The sequence below is a fragment of the Phyllostomus discolor genome, chromosome 4, assembly GCF_004126475.2.
Source record: "Phyllostomus discolor isolate MPI-MPIP mPhyDis1 chromosome 4, mPhyDis1.pri.v3, whole genome shotgun sequence".
Classification (NCBI taxonomy): domain Eukaryota; kingdom Metazoa; phylum Chordata; class Mammalia; order Chiroptera; family Phyllostomidae; genus Phyllostomus; species Phyllostomus discolor.
The window spans coordinates 178,244,914-178,261,148 of record NC_040906.2 but is presented as its reverse complement, the minus strand read 5'-3'; the positions used below and the strand labels follow the sequence as shown (position 1 = coordinate 178,261,148).

General features: G+C 35.5%; 1 protein-coding gene across 2 annotated transcripts in view; it reads right to left on the bottom strand.

Moving 5' to 3' along the window:
* NKAIN2 (sodium/potassium transporting ATPase interacting 2) overlaps positions 1 to 16,235 on the bottom strand; it is an 878,265-nt gene that overhangs the window by 497,276 nt on the left and 364,754 nt on the right. The gene's annotated exons all lie outside the window — the stretch shown is intronic.

The following is a 16,235-nucleotide window of genomic DNA, read 5'->3' as shown; positions in this document are numbered from 1 at the left end:
AAAGATAGTTTATTCAATAAGTGGTTTTGAGAAAATTGGACAGATATGAGCAGAAAAATAAAACTAGGCCATTTCTTATGCTGCGCACAAAAGATTCAAAATAGATAAAGACTTAAATGTTAGACAGGAGACCACAAAAATCCTAGAAGAAAACGTAGGTAGTAAAATCTCAGACATTGCTTGTATAAGTATGTTTTCTGATGTATCTCACGAAGTAAAGGAAACAAAAGAAAAAATAAACAAATGGGGCTACAACAAACGAAAGTTTTTGCACAGCAAAGGACACCATCAACATAATAGAAATATGACACACTGAATGGGAGAACATATTTGCCAATATATTTGATAAGGGGTTAATATCTAAAATTTATAAAGAACCTAAAAAAACTCAGCACCAGAAAAACAAATAATCCAATTAAAAAAATGGGTGAGGGACCTGAACAGGCATTTCTCCAAAGAGGACATACAGATGGCCAATGTACATATGAAAAGATAATCAGTCACTAATCAGCAGAGAAATGCAAGTTAAAATCACAATGAGATATCACCTCATTCTGGTTAGAATGAATACCATGAATAAATCAACAAACAAGTGCTGGTGAGGATGTGGTGAAAAGGGAACCTTTTTGTACTGTTGGTGAGAATGCAGATTGGTGCAGCCACTGTGAAAAGTAGTATGAAGTTACATCAAAAATTAAAAACGGAACTGTCTTATAACCCAGTGATTTCACTTCTGGGAATTTATCCAAAGGAATACCAATTTGAAAGAGTATAAGCACCCTTATGTTCATTGCAGCATTATTTACAATAGCCAAGGTATGGAAGTGGCCCAAGTGTCCATTAGTAGATGAGTGGGTAAAACAACTATGGTGCATTTATACAAAGAAATACTACATGGACATAAAAAAAAAAAAAAGAAAAGTTTAGCCTTTGTGACAGCATCATGGGCCTGGAGAACATTCTGTTAAGTGAAATAAGCCAGTCAGAGAAAGACAAATAACCTATGAATTCACTCATATGTGGAATCTAATGAACAAACTGAAATAATAAGCAAAATGTAGACAGACTCATAGAGAGCAGGCTGACAGCTCTGGGGTGAGAGGGTTAGGGGGTGGAGGGACTGAGCAAAAAGGAAAAAGGACTCAGAGACAGGGACAACAGTGTGGTGATTCCAGGGGGAAGGGGAGTAAGTGGAGGTGGAAGAGGGTAATAGGAGGATAAATGGTAATGGAAAAGATGCAATAAAAATAAGCAATGAAAAAAGAAATTGTTTAAACTTAAATATCTAGAAAGGTTTCAAGGTTTACAGAGATTTCAGAAAGGTGTGAAAGATACCACTTCTATTAATGCCAGTGATCCATTTCTTAGGGGGATTTTTTTTTAAGATTTAATTAATTTATTTTTAGAAAGAGGGGAATGGAGGGAAAAAGAGAGAAACTTCAATGTGTGATTGCCTCTTCTGTGCCCCCTACTGGGGGCCTGGCCCACAACCCAGGCATGTGCCCTGACTAGGAATCGAACTAGTGACCCTTTGGTTTGCAAGCAGGCACTCAATTCACTGAGCCACACAAGCCAGGGCAGATATAATTTTTATATAATGTGAAAAGAACTGGATTCCTAAAATTTTTGTACAGGAAAGGAATTAAAAATAATTTTCTAGATATGTGTACTCTGGGCTAGAACAGAAATATCTGAAAGATAGCTTGCTATGCTGGCCATCAATCAGAATTGCAATGGCTTTTTTCCCTAGAACAATATTCTCCAAGTAGATGTATCTAGGCTATTTCTGGGAGTTGCAGATTGCTTATGAGCACTTAGAAACAACAACACAAGAATAATAAAATATATAGTCCTCAGACAGAGGATTTTATTACCTTAGGCTACCTATACTAATGTTTCAAAAGAACACAAAAGCAGCCTTCACTAATAAATATATATTTAAATGAGTTGTCTCTCATACATGTTAGCTGAACCATTCTCATAGCAAGTTTGGGTCAAATAATTCATTTATTTATGATTATGCCTTGGTGTAGCTGACATGTCCAATATATTACCAGCTTCACTTATGGACCTGAGGGTTATCATAGAAGTATGGTGAATTAGTTCCACTAAAAACAACAGTCAGGAGTCCCTTGCTCAAAATATAAATACAAATATGTATACATGTATGTGAACACATATGAATTTATGCATATATGTATTTGAATGTATGTAGGTGTGTACATGTCCATATACACCTACACAAAAAACAAACCACATAGAGGTGTAGGCCCTCTGACAGTCTCCTTTTTTTTATTTTAATTGTTCAAGTACAGTTTTCTGTCTTATTCTTGATTGTAACAGATTGGAGTATCAATTAAAAATAAACTCCAAATCCCATACTCCTAAAAGTACAGATTTATACCCAAATTAGACTAACAAAACTATATCCTCCACATGTGCCATCTCATTTTAAACATTCGCTCTCTGCATTCTTTTTGGACATAAATACACACAGGCAGTAAATACTCTCATTTGGTATTACTCTACAGATCTCAATCAGTGCATTTTCTTTGTCATATAGTGATAGGTGTTAATTATCCCAAGTCAGCAGATGATTCACTGGGTGCAAATAGTCTAAGTAAGTCTCAGCAGGGAAAAATGTCTAAATGGAACACAGAAAAATAAGACAATATAGAGTTCAATTTGTACAAGCAAGTTGCTAAAACAAACAAAACAATAACAGAAGTTAACTTTATATTTCTTATAGAACCTTCCAAGTAGTCCAAATAGAAAACTATTTTAAGTCCCTTTATCTATCAATATCAAGCCCTAGGTAGAATTAAATTATAGAAAAAATACTTAATGAAAGAAGGGGAAGGATCATCAAGGAACATGTAATAAAGAACCCATGGTCCAAGCCAAGAGGGTAGGACTGGGGATGGGTGGGGCAGGGGAAAGTGGTGGTGAGAAAATGGAGACAACTGTACTGGAACAACAATAAAAAAAAGTAAAAAATAAGTAAAAGTACATAAGGTATAAAAAAATTCTTGCACATTCCTTTATAACCATAATATCTTGTGTAAGTAACAGTACAAAAAAGAAGTGTCTATCTAGGGTGAAGAAAGTATATTCAACTGGTATAAAAATTTGCCCCTGGAGTCTTCCCTTTTGTTTAATCTGAGACTTTGCTTTAGCATTTCCTTCTGTTTCTCCTGCATCATCGATCATTCTTCTTTTTACTGGATATTTCCCATCAGCATACAATCATGCCCTTATTTTCTGCCCCCAAAAGGAAGAACAACAACAACAAATCTCACTCTTGTTTCTATTTCCCCCTCAAATGACAAATTCATTATCATTCTCTTTCCTACAGAGCAAAACTCATAATAATTTATGTTCACCACCCCCAATTCTTTTCTTTCTGTTCTCTTTTCGGCATATTACCAGCCTGGCTTATACTCCTATGGTGGAATAAAAAGTATTTTTGTGATCAACAATGATTACCATGCAGACAACAGGTCAACTGCAGTCCATATTTTACGTGGCTTAGCAGTAAGTCATAAAGTGACTGTCTGCCTTTGAGACACTTTCTTCACTTGGCTGTCGGTACACACCACTCACCTGGGACTCTTCCCACCTCCCTGGTTTGTCCTCATCAGTCTTGTTTGCTGGTTTTCCCTCGTCATCTTGACCTTCTAGTGGGAGTGACCAGAGCTCCTGACTTGCCCTATAGTCTTACAAATTTCTTTGCCTGTAATACATTCTTCTAGGTATTCACTTGTGTTTCCTTCCACTCCTTCAGGTTTTTATCTGAATGTCCCCATCTGCATCAGACATTTAAATTGAGTATCACTCAATTTAAATTGCATCCAATCTCACCAATACTCCCAACTCTTTTCCCTGTTTTACCTTTCTCCATAGCACTAATTACCATCTGAAATACTCTTTCTTATTATGTAGATATGTAAATATTTAGTTAATGAATTACCCAGTTTTTAGTTAAGTCTCTGTTTTCCCCTACCTGAAGTGTAAACTCCATGATGACAACACTGTGTATTTCGTTTTATTGCCTGATGCAACTAATAATGGATGAAAGGAGATAGTAACCTAGTATGTCACTCACCTCATCTTGGGCACTAGATAAGATTTATCTTTGTGCCTTTCAACATAGAACAATATTAAACTTAACAAAAGAAGAAAGTAAAACAAAAATACCAATGACATACCATAAGAGTATATTTGTCCTTTCCTTACAAGAAAAGAAGATCCTTGACAACCAAGAACCATTCTGCCCTGGCTGGTATAGCTCAATGGATTGAGCGTGGGCTGGGAACCAAAGCATCACAGGTTCGATTCCCAGTCAGGGCACATGCCTGGGTTGCAGGCCACGGCCCCCAGCAACCGCACAATGATGTTTCTCTCTCTCTCTCTCTTTCTCCTTCCCTTCTCTCACTAAAAATAAATAAATAAAAATCTTTTTTTAAAGAAGAACCATTCTTTTGTACTTAGCATGTTTTCCATGTATCATGAAAGTAGAACTTCTTTATTTGTCTCCAAGATATAACAGCTATTTGATTTTGGTAGAATGGCAAGTTGCTATCTTGAGTGCACTTGGATTGGTTTCTGCACAAGGAATTCACCCTTTAATAACCATAAGCCTTTGCTTGTTGCTTCTTGCATCATAACACAATAGAAGGATCTGGCCAAATAGCTAGGCACAGAGAGAGGGATCCTCAGGAGAAGTTGGCAAGTACCAAAGGTGTCAGGACTGAAATCACAACTGAAACTGTGTGACTTACTTCCTTACACTTGGAGAAGGGTAAACAACTAATGCAGCTTTGCACAGTTTCCATAAAGCATGCAAGAGCTCAGAAGTTCATGAGATTCATGCAATGTGGAGGTAAATATGGTAATACCCTACCCTCTGCCAGAGATGCTGTGCGGACTGATTAGTGCAATGGACGACAGGAAAAACCCTTCTTAGAGGTTGCGGGGAGGTGCAGACCTGCTGGTCTAGGACAGAATTGGCTGGCAAGTTGGATGCTTCCACAGCATGCAGGATTTTGGGGTGGAACATTTAAATGGAGGGTGCACAGAGACTCACCCCTTCTTCTGGTTTCCTTTAGCTTGCTCTGTTGGGGGCCTGAGTGTTCCTGGCCAGCGGGCCATGGAAGTATTGTAGCCAGGCGACAAGCCCTGGATCCTCTCCCAAAGTGAGACACGGTGGCAGTGCTGGTGACTGGCACTGCGCTACCAGGTCCTGCTCAGCCAGGTTCAAGGACACATTAGTGAATAAACAGTGAGTGCAGGAGTTGGGCTGGCAGGCAGGGAAGGGCAGCACACAAGTAAGACTCTGATGAGGGCACAGACTCGGAAAGATGCGTGGAGCTGAATTGTGACCAGGAACCAGCTAAATTGCCTGCATCATCATGCTACAGCCACCTGTGTATCCCAAAGGATGAAATTTTAAATGGGAGAGGGAATTTCAAGTACAGCCCCGAACTAATCTGGCAAAGTGTGGGGAGATTATTAATTCTTTGGCTATTTTAAAGGGAATGGGTTTTGAGGCAGAAGCCCATTATTCTTACAAAATTGTATAACTATTGAATAAATAAGCCCTTTCATTTTTAACCAAACCTCTGCCTCCAGAATTTATGGGCAGCAGGCAACAGAACCCCGCATTATTGTTTGGTAACAATAACACACACTTTCTAACAGTTTCATCATGGACTTGTATTACCCGTCGCTAGCTGACTATTCATATACTTCTTTATGGAACAGGTAGAAGTTAGTCATTCTGATGAAAATATATAATGATAAAAAAGGATCTGAGATTGTCTCCATTCCAGACTTATCAGAGAGAGAGAGAGAGAGAGAGAGAGAGAACAAATGTTGCTCAAGGAAACATTAATTTCTTAATAAAAGTATAAAATACTGATTAATTTCTGTCTCTAAGTTTATTTTTCATAGACAACAATTTTGTGATATAAAAAGCATACTGAGAAGATAAAGGAACCTTCGACCAGTACAAGCTAGAGTTACTATTTACTCTTTCTATGAAAATCTATTTAATTTTAACCAGGTATAAAGGCATTTTTTTTATAACAGGCATCTCCAACAAAATGAATTCTTCCTATGAGTACCTTAATAAAAGAGAAAGCAAAAAGATAAAGATGGCATCATAATTTCAGATAATTACAACCTTCTTATGTATGCAGTTGAGGTTCAAAGAATTTTGTGATACAATTTCTAGCACTATTTCTGGTCCTTTACACACAACAGACTGTTTTCTCATATGAATATAGAGCACTCCATACTATTCAGTTTTCTGGTTAGAAAAAAACTCTTAGTCACAACTTTCTATCTTAATTACTTAACTTTTTGTTTTAAAGCTAATTTTCTTCCTAGGATCAGTTTCTAGTCCTAGCACTTAGCTGGAGCCATGAACCCAGATATGTTTCTTTAAATAAGTTTGTGTTAATTATTTTGGTTTCTCACTAAGAAAGATGATTTTTTAATATAGATCAACCAGATTTTGAATCTAAATAGGTAAGTAGTTTGGATTAAAATTACTTCCTTTGAAAATTTATTCATTTAATCAAATATATATTTATGAACCTCCTGCTATATTCCAGGAATTATTCTAGGCCTGTTTGAATTAAATTTTACCATCATTATGAGGCTGGCATTCTAGTGGGAGACACAGACAATCAGAAAATCAACACACACATATATTGGTACAATTACTTTGTATATAATTTGCAACAAAATTACTAGAAGCAAATCTTCAATATACATATAAAAAGGCTTAAATGTGACCATAGTTTGATGATGTTAGTAAAAGTCTATGAATTTATTTTAGGAAAAACTCAAGAATGCACATGAATATATGTATTATATATATGCATACATATACATATGTTAATCACCACAACAAACCTTATATTAGTACAGTTTTGTAGATAAAGATAACTTACACGGCCAACAAAAAAAAAGACGTTAAAATAAAAGAGGGTGCATACAAACTAAGACAGTGCTGATGATGGAGCACAGGGAGCCATGCCCACGCGTGTGTCCACGGATAAATTCGGAAGGCTCGGCTTGGCCATGTCAAAATGAGTTAGGACTGTGGGAAAAAAGGTGTCCTCTGCTTAGTTCTGTCCAGTTAATCAGAAGTTGACACTGAAGTTCACACAAGACTCATCATAACAGGAGGGAGGAGATAGTTTTCCAGACAAGCAAAAGTTAAAGGGGTTCATCTTTACTCAGCCTGCCTTACAAGAAAAGCTGAAGTGGCTTATTTAAGTTAAAAAGAAAGATCACTAATTTGTAAAAAGAAAACATATGAAAGTATAAATCTCATTAGTAAAGGTAAATACGTATGTTACATAGTGGATTCATCACTTAAAAAGCTAATATGAAGGTTGAAAGATGAAACTAATTAAAAAACAACTATGTATTTAGCCATAGTAATAACTATGGCTAAAATAATTAAAGAATATATAAAAGAAAAAGATTAAAATGTGACATCAAAAATATATCATGGGGAAAGGTAAAAATATAGTTTAGAATGCACTCAAATTTTAATTGCTATCAACTTAAAATAAACTGTGATATGTGTTAAGAAATTATATGCAAGCCTCATGGTAACCACACAGAAAATCCTGTAGTAGAAATGCAAATGATAATAAAAAAAGGTATCTAAAAATAATACTAAAGAAAGTGAGGAGAGCAAGAGTAAAAAGAAACAGAGAGGAGCTACAAAATTGCCAGAAAACAATGAACAAAATGGCAATAAGCACATGCCAGTCAATATTTACCTTAAATGTAAGTTGATTAAATTATCTTATTGAAAGATATAGATTGGCTAAGGGCAGTAAAAAACCTATCTATATGCCACCCACAAAAGACTCACTTCATATAAATACACAGATAGTAAAGGGATGAAAAAAGATGTTCTATGCAAATGGAAAGCAAAAGAAAGTTGGAGTAGCTATGCTTATATCACAAAAAGTAGACTTCAAAAAAAAAGACTGTAGGAAAAGACAAAGAAAGCCACAACATAATGATAAAAGGGTCAACACAACAAGAGAATGTAGCATTGCAAATATTTATACACCCAACATAGAAGTATCTAAAATATTAAGGAAATATTGACAGGCATAAAGAGAGAAATTCACAGTATTACAATAATAGTAGGGGTCTTAAACACCACCCTTACTTCAAAGAATAGATCATCCAGACAGAAAATCAGTAAGAAAACACTATCCTTAAACCATTCAGTAGACCAGATTCACTTAACAGACACATGCAGACCATTCCGTCCCACAAAGCAGCAGAATACATATTCTCTTCAACTGCACAAGGAACATTCTTTAGGACAGATCATATTAAACTTCAGAAGAATTAGTTTATTCTTCATTACGCTTAAGAAGATTGAAAGCATATCAAACATCTTTTCTGATCATAAGGCTATGAACCTAGAAATCAATTAGAAGAAGAAAACAGGAGAACATCATGTAGGGATTAAACACCACACTGGAAAATAACCAATGGGTCAACAAAGAAATCAAAGATGATGTCAAAAAACACCTTGAGACAAATGAAAGTAGGTATGCCACATACAAAATTTCTGCTACACATGGAATGTAGCAGAAGGAGCTCTAAGAAGGAATGCAATAGTGCTAAAAGCCTACCTCAAGAAACTAAGAAAAAGCTCAAATAAACAATCAAACTTTACAACTAAAGGAGCTAGAAAAAGAAGAACAAATGAAGCCCTGGCTGGCATAGCTCAGTGGATTGAGTGAGGGCTGGGAACCAAAGTGTTGCAGGTTTGATTCCCAGTCAGGGCACATGCCTAGGTTGCAGGCCATGGCCCCCAGCAACCTCACATTGATGTTTCTCTCTCTCTCTCTCTCTCCCTTCCCGCTCTGAAAATAAATAAATAAATAAATCTTTTTAAAAAAGTTCTTTAAAAAAAAAGAACAAATGAAGCCAAAATTGGTAGAAGGATGGAAATAACAAAGATCAGAGTGGAAATAAATGAAAATAAAAAGACTAAATAAAGAATAAATAAGATAAATAAAACAAAGAGATGGTTCTTTCAAAAAACAAACAAAATTGACCAAACTTTAGCTAAACTCACCAACACAGATGGAACCTCAGGGAACTGTGCTAAGTGAAATATGTAAGACGGAGAGAAGCAATACAGTATGATTTTACTTGTATGTGAAATCTAATAAACAAACAAACAAACAAACAAACAACCATAGAACAGTGGTTGCTAGAGGAGAGGAGTGTGGGGAGCAGGTGAAATGAGTAAATGGTTCAAGAGATGCAAAATACTAACTTTAAAATAAATAAGTCATGGGGATGTATGTACAGTAGTGTGACCATAGTCAATAATATTGCAGTGTACACTTGAAAGTTACCAAGATAGTAACTCCTAAAAGTTCTCATCACAAGACAAAAAACAATGTAATTTTGTGTAGTGACCAATGGTGACAAGATATTGTGGTGATAATTTTGTGGTGTATACAAATATTGAATCATTATATTGTACATCTGAAGCTAATATAAAGTTATATGTCATTTATACTCCAATTTTTTTTAAAAAAATAGGGTTACACTAGAAGCCATTAAAACTTTTACTTAATGTTATTTTATTGTTGTATAGATGCTGATCTGGACATTACAAGAAAATTAATGTACATGAAAAAACCTACCTGTTTCATCATTTTTATCAACCATGAAACTACAAACTCATACTAAATTGAAAATAGAGCAAGGATTTTTATTTATAGATTATTTTTCTTTCTATTTTTTACTTTAAAAAAATACTCCACAAACAGGAACACAAGTCCCGTGTTCAACACAATTTATTTTTAAGCCCTAATTATATTTAAATTACTCTTAGACTCTTACTACATTAACATAATTGTGTGTCAACTAGCAAGATGTGCTTATTAAATGAGGTATATTTAGAATGTTCTGCAAGTCAATAATGCCTTTTCCATTTTTATATATCATTCTGCCAATTATATTTTACTAGAAGAAATTCTCTTTTTTCCTTTTGTTTCTCTGAAAATGTCACTTTCTGAAGTTTCAACCAAGCTATTAGCCTGTTCTTATCCCATAAAAATAGTTAATATTAATATAATGATATTATATGAAGCTTGGCTGATCTAGGTTTATGTATATCTTAGAAACTATCGGCAAGAAGAGTACCTTAGTGCAAATTGGAGCTTTATATAGGTATCCATCAGCAGAATTTTTGCCAAGATGCAACACTGCCCTGTAGTACATGACACAAAGGAAGACTAAATCCAGTAGAATTATTCATGCTGTTGAAAAATGTGTTGTAAATTGAAATTCTAAGATGAGAAAGTGATCTGGCTAGCTATGCTTTCAAAGCAGCAGATATATCTAAATATTTTTGGATAAATACATAAAACAAATATAAGAAATTCTGAAATATATATTTTTATCAGTTTTTAATCTCCAATAAAATAGAAACATCTTACAGATGTTACATTGTTACCAAAAATAAAAAAAGTTAAAAAGCTCTAAACAATATTTTTTCTCTTACAGATTAAAAAACAAATAACAAAACACCAATAACAAAACCAAAAAACTATTACTTTGAAATCTAGTGTTTTAACCATGTAGCTATGCTTTGTTTTAGTTACACATGTTATTTAAACTGTTTTTACTTTGAATTTCTTAAATATTCATTGATTTCTCCCAAGTAGATACTTAATCATGATTTAAAAACCATATTGTAATATCAAAATTTATGCTATAAACACTTTCCTACTTTATCCCTTCCCACTTCCTAGGGTCTTTCCATAAACAACTATTTCAAGTCTTTCTTTCTCCTGATGTAATAAGATAATTATAAGAACCTGCTTAATACTACTCTTTCCTGATATTAATGTTAGATAATACCAATTTAGTTCCTATTTTGCCTCCCCTCCCACTATTTTCTCAGCATGGTTAAATAACAAATTTTAATCATATCAATATTAAATTAATAAATCTTAAAAAACGATCATCTACCAAGCCAAATGAAGTCTAATATACAGTCAGTTCTTATCACTGACTATAGTCGTGTTCCACAAAGCAGCTGCACGCTCTGCATTAGTGAGTGCTGGACCATTGCTCCGTGGAAAACACAGGGCGAGGCTCCTGCAGGCCTCCTGTCACAACACAGCCATCAGATAATCCTTACACAAACTTCTTCATTGTGTTTCTGTTCAAAGATACCTTATTCAGTACTGTTGTTGAATCGGTACATTAAAGCTGTGTCCGACAGCACTATTGTTTATGTTTGAAGGCAACTTCCCTAACACCTGCCTTTCCCCTGATGCCCAGTTCATTCTTTTCCCACAGAGGGACACAAGACAGCACTTCAGCTCTATAATTGGTGAAATCATAGCAAGAGGTACACAAATTCAAAAAATATGGCATCAAATAGATAGCGAAAAAGACACATATGGAGTACGAGAAGAGAGCAGAAACAAGAGAGTGCCATCTTGTTTGACCTCAGTAGGGAAGGTGCGTGTCAGAAGACAAGCCTGCTGCTCTCCACATGCCTGTGCACAACTACACATGTAGCATGAGCGTTGATTTTGGCATTACAAATACATTTTAGTAGTTGGCAAGTTTGCAAATATAGAAGTAGTGAATAATGAGTATATACTGTGCTTGTATTTTCTCTGGGAGAGTTTTTCTTCCCCCATGGAGTTAACTGCTTTTTACCCTTTCTTTATGAGCCCTAATTCTTTAACTCTTTCACACATCCCTGAAGGGTGTGCAGGAGCAATTATAAAGGACACGATAACAAGGAGGGGCGGAAACAGTGGAGAGAAGTTGGGAGGGCTGAGGTGATGGGGAGGGGTGGGGGAAAGGCAGAAAACTGTACTTGAACAATAATAAAAATGTTTAAAAAATTAATTAAAATTTAAAAAAAGCTAATATTGAATGTTTAAGACAAAAACCCTTTTACACACATCCCCAAACATCCCTCCTCTTAATTATGCTCATATCTAGTCTGGGAACCCCCAGTGTTGTCTGGGGACTGCCTTTAACCTCCTACTGTGGGTGTTTCTCTAGGTCCTTAATATTGTCTTTTTACCTGGTTTGTTGAGGAGTGCTTCAGTAGCTTCCTAAGAAAGAATACTTTATAGGTAAAATTTTTCAGACAGACCTTAAATATGTGAGAAGATCTTTATTAGACTCTCCTGGTGGTTAAGTTGGGTATAAAATTCTGTAATGAAAACAATTTTTCCTTAGACATGTAAAAATGTTTTGTTCACATCCAGCACTCAGAAAAAAAAAGACAAATAAAATGGTATTCTTATTTCCAATCTTATCTGCATTTGTTTTTATCTTTGCTATTTCCATATGGACATTTTTCAGATTTGGTGGTTCTGAAGTTAGAAGATGATGCACAGTGTGTAAAACTTTCTAAATTTATATACACAGCACATGAAGATTGAGCTGTTCATATTGGAGACTCTTATTTTTCAAATTTGTATTTCTTTTATGTATCATTTAGATGGAAATTGCTTTTCTTTGTTCTATTTGATTTGTACAAAGTTCCTATAAATTTGATGTTGGCTGTCCATTATCTTTGAATTTTTTAAATCTTTAATCTCCTAATTTTTATCTGATTCGATTACATTTTCCAGAGATTTATTCAGGGTTATTTTTCAATTGATCTACTGATCTTTAAAAAATAATTGGCCTCAGTATTTGAATTCCAAAATGCTTTTTCTATGTTCTTAGTAATTAAACCTGTTCCTTGATTGTTTGTGTTCTCTGGTTATTATTTTTTCAAAAATATCATTCTCTTCTATCATGCAAACATTTCCTGTATTTTGTTTCTGAGTCCTCTCACTTCTTTATCCTACCTATGAGGGGTTTTCTGGTTTCTTTGTTTTGTATATTTTTTCTGTTCACACATAGGAGGATTTCCTTAAAAGCTGCCTAAAACTGACTGGACTCCCCACGCACAGGCAACAGCCTGAGCCTGCAGGAAGGGGAGGGGAAAACCTTGGGTGCAGGGGCAGAAAACTTAGCCAACACTTTAAAACCATTTATCTGCCTGTGTCTTGCCTACCTTCATGCCCACTTTCTATGAGAATAAATGTATTCAAATTTTGATATTTATTGAGATCTGGTTTTTAAGTATTCAAGAATTTTGTGAGTTTGTCGTTTGTTAAACATGGTAATTATTTTGAAAGTTATATAATTTGCCATTAAATAAATTATATCAAAACACAAATACATGTATTAAAGATAAATATATATTATAAACTCATGATTTCCTATATTATTAACATTTTACTACTATTATTTACATCTATGTATCTGTGTGGTAGAAAATGCTATATAATGGTGAGCTACTTGACATTTTCCATCTGCTGTCAAATTCACTTCCAGTGGCATCACATGAACAGCCTCAAACTGTCCCTGGTAGTTGCATGTACAATATGGACATGGCTAAATTCTACAAACCAGGGCTTAATTTATTATTTTGTTGATTGTCCAGATTTAAGAATGTAACGTAGAAAATACAATAGTTCCAATTAAAATTAAAGTGTTAGCATCTCTGTGGCATCACATTGTGAATAGTACAACAAAATGAGGAAACATTCTTCCAGTATTTAAAAGCTATCAGTGATATACTACTGATCCTGTAACATAGAAATGTACAATTGAAACCTATATCATTTTTTGAACCAATGTCACCCCCGTACATTTAATTTAAAAAAACTATTGTCCAATTTAACAAATTTCCTCACATCATTGTACAAGCATTGAAGTTCCCACATATGTAATTGCTATTTAACTTTCATCCTTATTTGTGTAAACATAAATGTCAACCCCATCATGTAAGAAATAGACCAGTGCATTGTTTGTTAGCAACATTTGACTGCTATAGATGCCTGAATTTGCAAAACTCAACAAAAACATATGTAAGAATCAAGTAACTATATGGATTTATACAATAGTAATATATATTTTATTATGTATTATAATTATTTGTAAATCTTACTGATAAAAACTTAAGTACATATACATGTATAAATTTTTAGATAGCTAGCTGTTAAATATTTTATAATTATTTAGGAACTTACTTTAAATCATTTTCTCTTTGATAATGTTACAGCTTTTATAAACCCCATGTTCAAAAGTGTTTTATCTGTCTTATCTGCTTTTATTTAATTAGCTATTCTCTTTGTCCTGGTGGGTGTGATGTTAACATTACAGTTCTTATATATTTCCTCTAATTTTCATGGAGAATTGTGATGGATAATAAAAATAAAAATATTTGTATAGAGCTAGATTTCACTAAGATTCCTATAACCAATTTAACTTTAACATAGCTCATCCACTCATTTATTCAGTTGCCTGACATATTTATGAGTACCCCAAGTAGATCTGTAACATAAAGAATCTGCCCTCAAGAAATCCAGACTAGACAAAGGATGGAGGTGTGTAAATTACTATAATGAAAGGTAAAAAGTGATACATGTCATAAGAAGTACAGATACTGGGCTGTGAGAAACTCAGAGAAGGTGGTTATTGACAGCTGGGGAGATCATTAAACATCTCATTAAGGAGGATGTGATGTAGGATCTGAATTTGAAAAGATAAGTCCGACTTGGATATGGCAGGAGAAGACCCACAGGCAGACGGCATTATTGCTTGAAGGAGTCTGAAGGAGTCTGAATAAAGGCACAGGAATAGGCAAGGCTATCTAGTGAATTGAATGTTGAACAGTTCACTGTCCTTCATGAATGTGCCTAAAGAGGAGCTGTTAATAAATTGATTTTCATTCTCTCCTTTTCTTGATGATTCAGAAATGCTTGTCCCGAAGTCTTTACTAGTCTAAAGAAAAGCTGAATTTAAGTTTCATGATTTCAAGTCTTATAACTAAAATGGAAACTCAGTAAAAGGAATCACCTGAAAATTTAATATAACTTTAAACACTGAAAGGGCAACTTTAATTCATGGTCTAATGCCTATCACCATATAAAAAAGATGTGGCAGAAAAACTAATATTAAAATTTGACTCAATATTCACACTGATACCAGTAACCTTGCCAGTGCCAGGAATTCGAGTGGGAACAGAGGAGAGGAGCCACAGGGGCAGCAACCCCACGTTGCCCCACTAACCAAGCTACCATGGTGCCTTAGAACATATTCTCCCTCCTCCCCCGGCTACCCTGGGCAAGACAGGGGAGCAGGGAGGCCTTGCACTGAGCATGTGCAAGGAAAGTGAGGGTGAATGACAAAGTGAAAAGCTCTCCTACTCCCTTCTGGTCCCTGGGTGGGGGTGGGACCAGAGGATGCAGCTGCATGTACCTAAGAGGTTAAGATGGCAGCAGAGGGAGGTGCTGTGTCAGAGAAAGACATGTCTAGCCTGTGAAAAAGATGGGATTCCTTGCAGGTGCTGGACCTCCCAGAGTGCTGGGAAGTTTGGGCTGGGAGATGTGAACCAAGGGAAAGGAGGAGAGGGGTGCTCTCTCATAGACCTGAAGGTCAGTGGTTGTGGGACCAGCTGGCCCTAGAAGCCATATGGCTGATAGCAGTGCCAGCAATACACTCAGTTCCAGGAGGGAACTTAAAGATGGACAGCCATCCACTTAGCTGCCCTCTGGCTCCACAGACAAGATAAGGATTGAATGTTTTGGGCTTTGGTCTTTCCTGGAATGGAGGGGTTTCCTTTGTGTTTTGTGTAAGAGATGAGCCTGGAGACAGGGAGTCACCCCTCCTGCCAGATTATGCAACTTTTTAATAATGATCTCTTTCTTTTCTCACCAACTAGTGCTTCTGGAATTTGGGGCAGCTGAACCCCCACTTTCATTTACTAATACTAGATCTTTTGAAGAGTATATTTGAATTCTAAACTTTAATAATAGCAAGATGAGATTTTTTTATTTAGAATTGCGGCTATCTGAATTGTTGTGCATGAAAGTGCACAAAGGTCTTGTGACACAAGCAACTGTGTTTTCTTGACCAAACAGACTTTCCCAGGGCATCACTGTGATGCTGTCCTCCCAGGAGCTGCCAGAGGGTCAGGCCCTAGGTCAGAACGCCTTAAGCAAGACTTTAGTGCTCCATTAACTAATATTACCGATGTGTTTCAAGACAAATTAAACTAAGCACTACCTATAATGATGATGTTTACGCAGGCTTCAGCATTACTGCACTTTAGGACATCTCTTTTTCCCCATTTATAT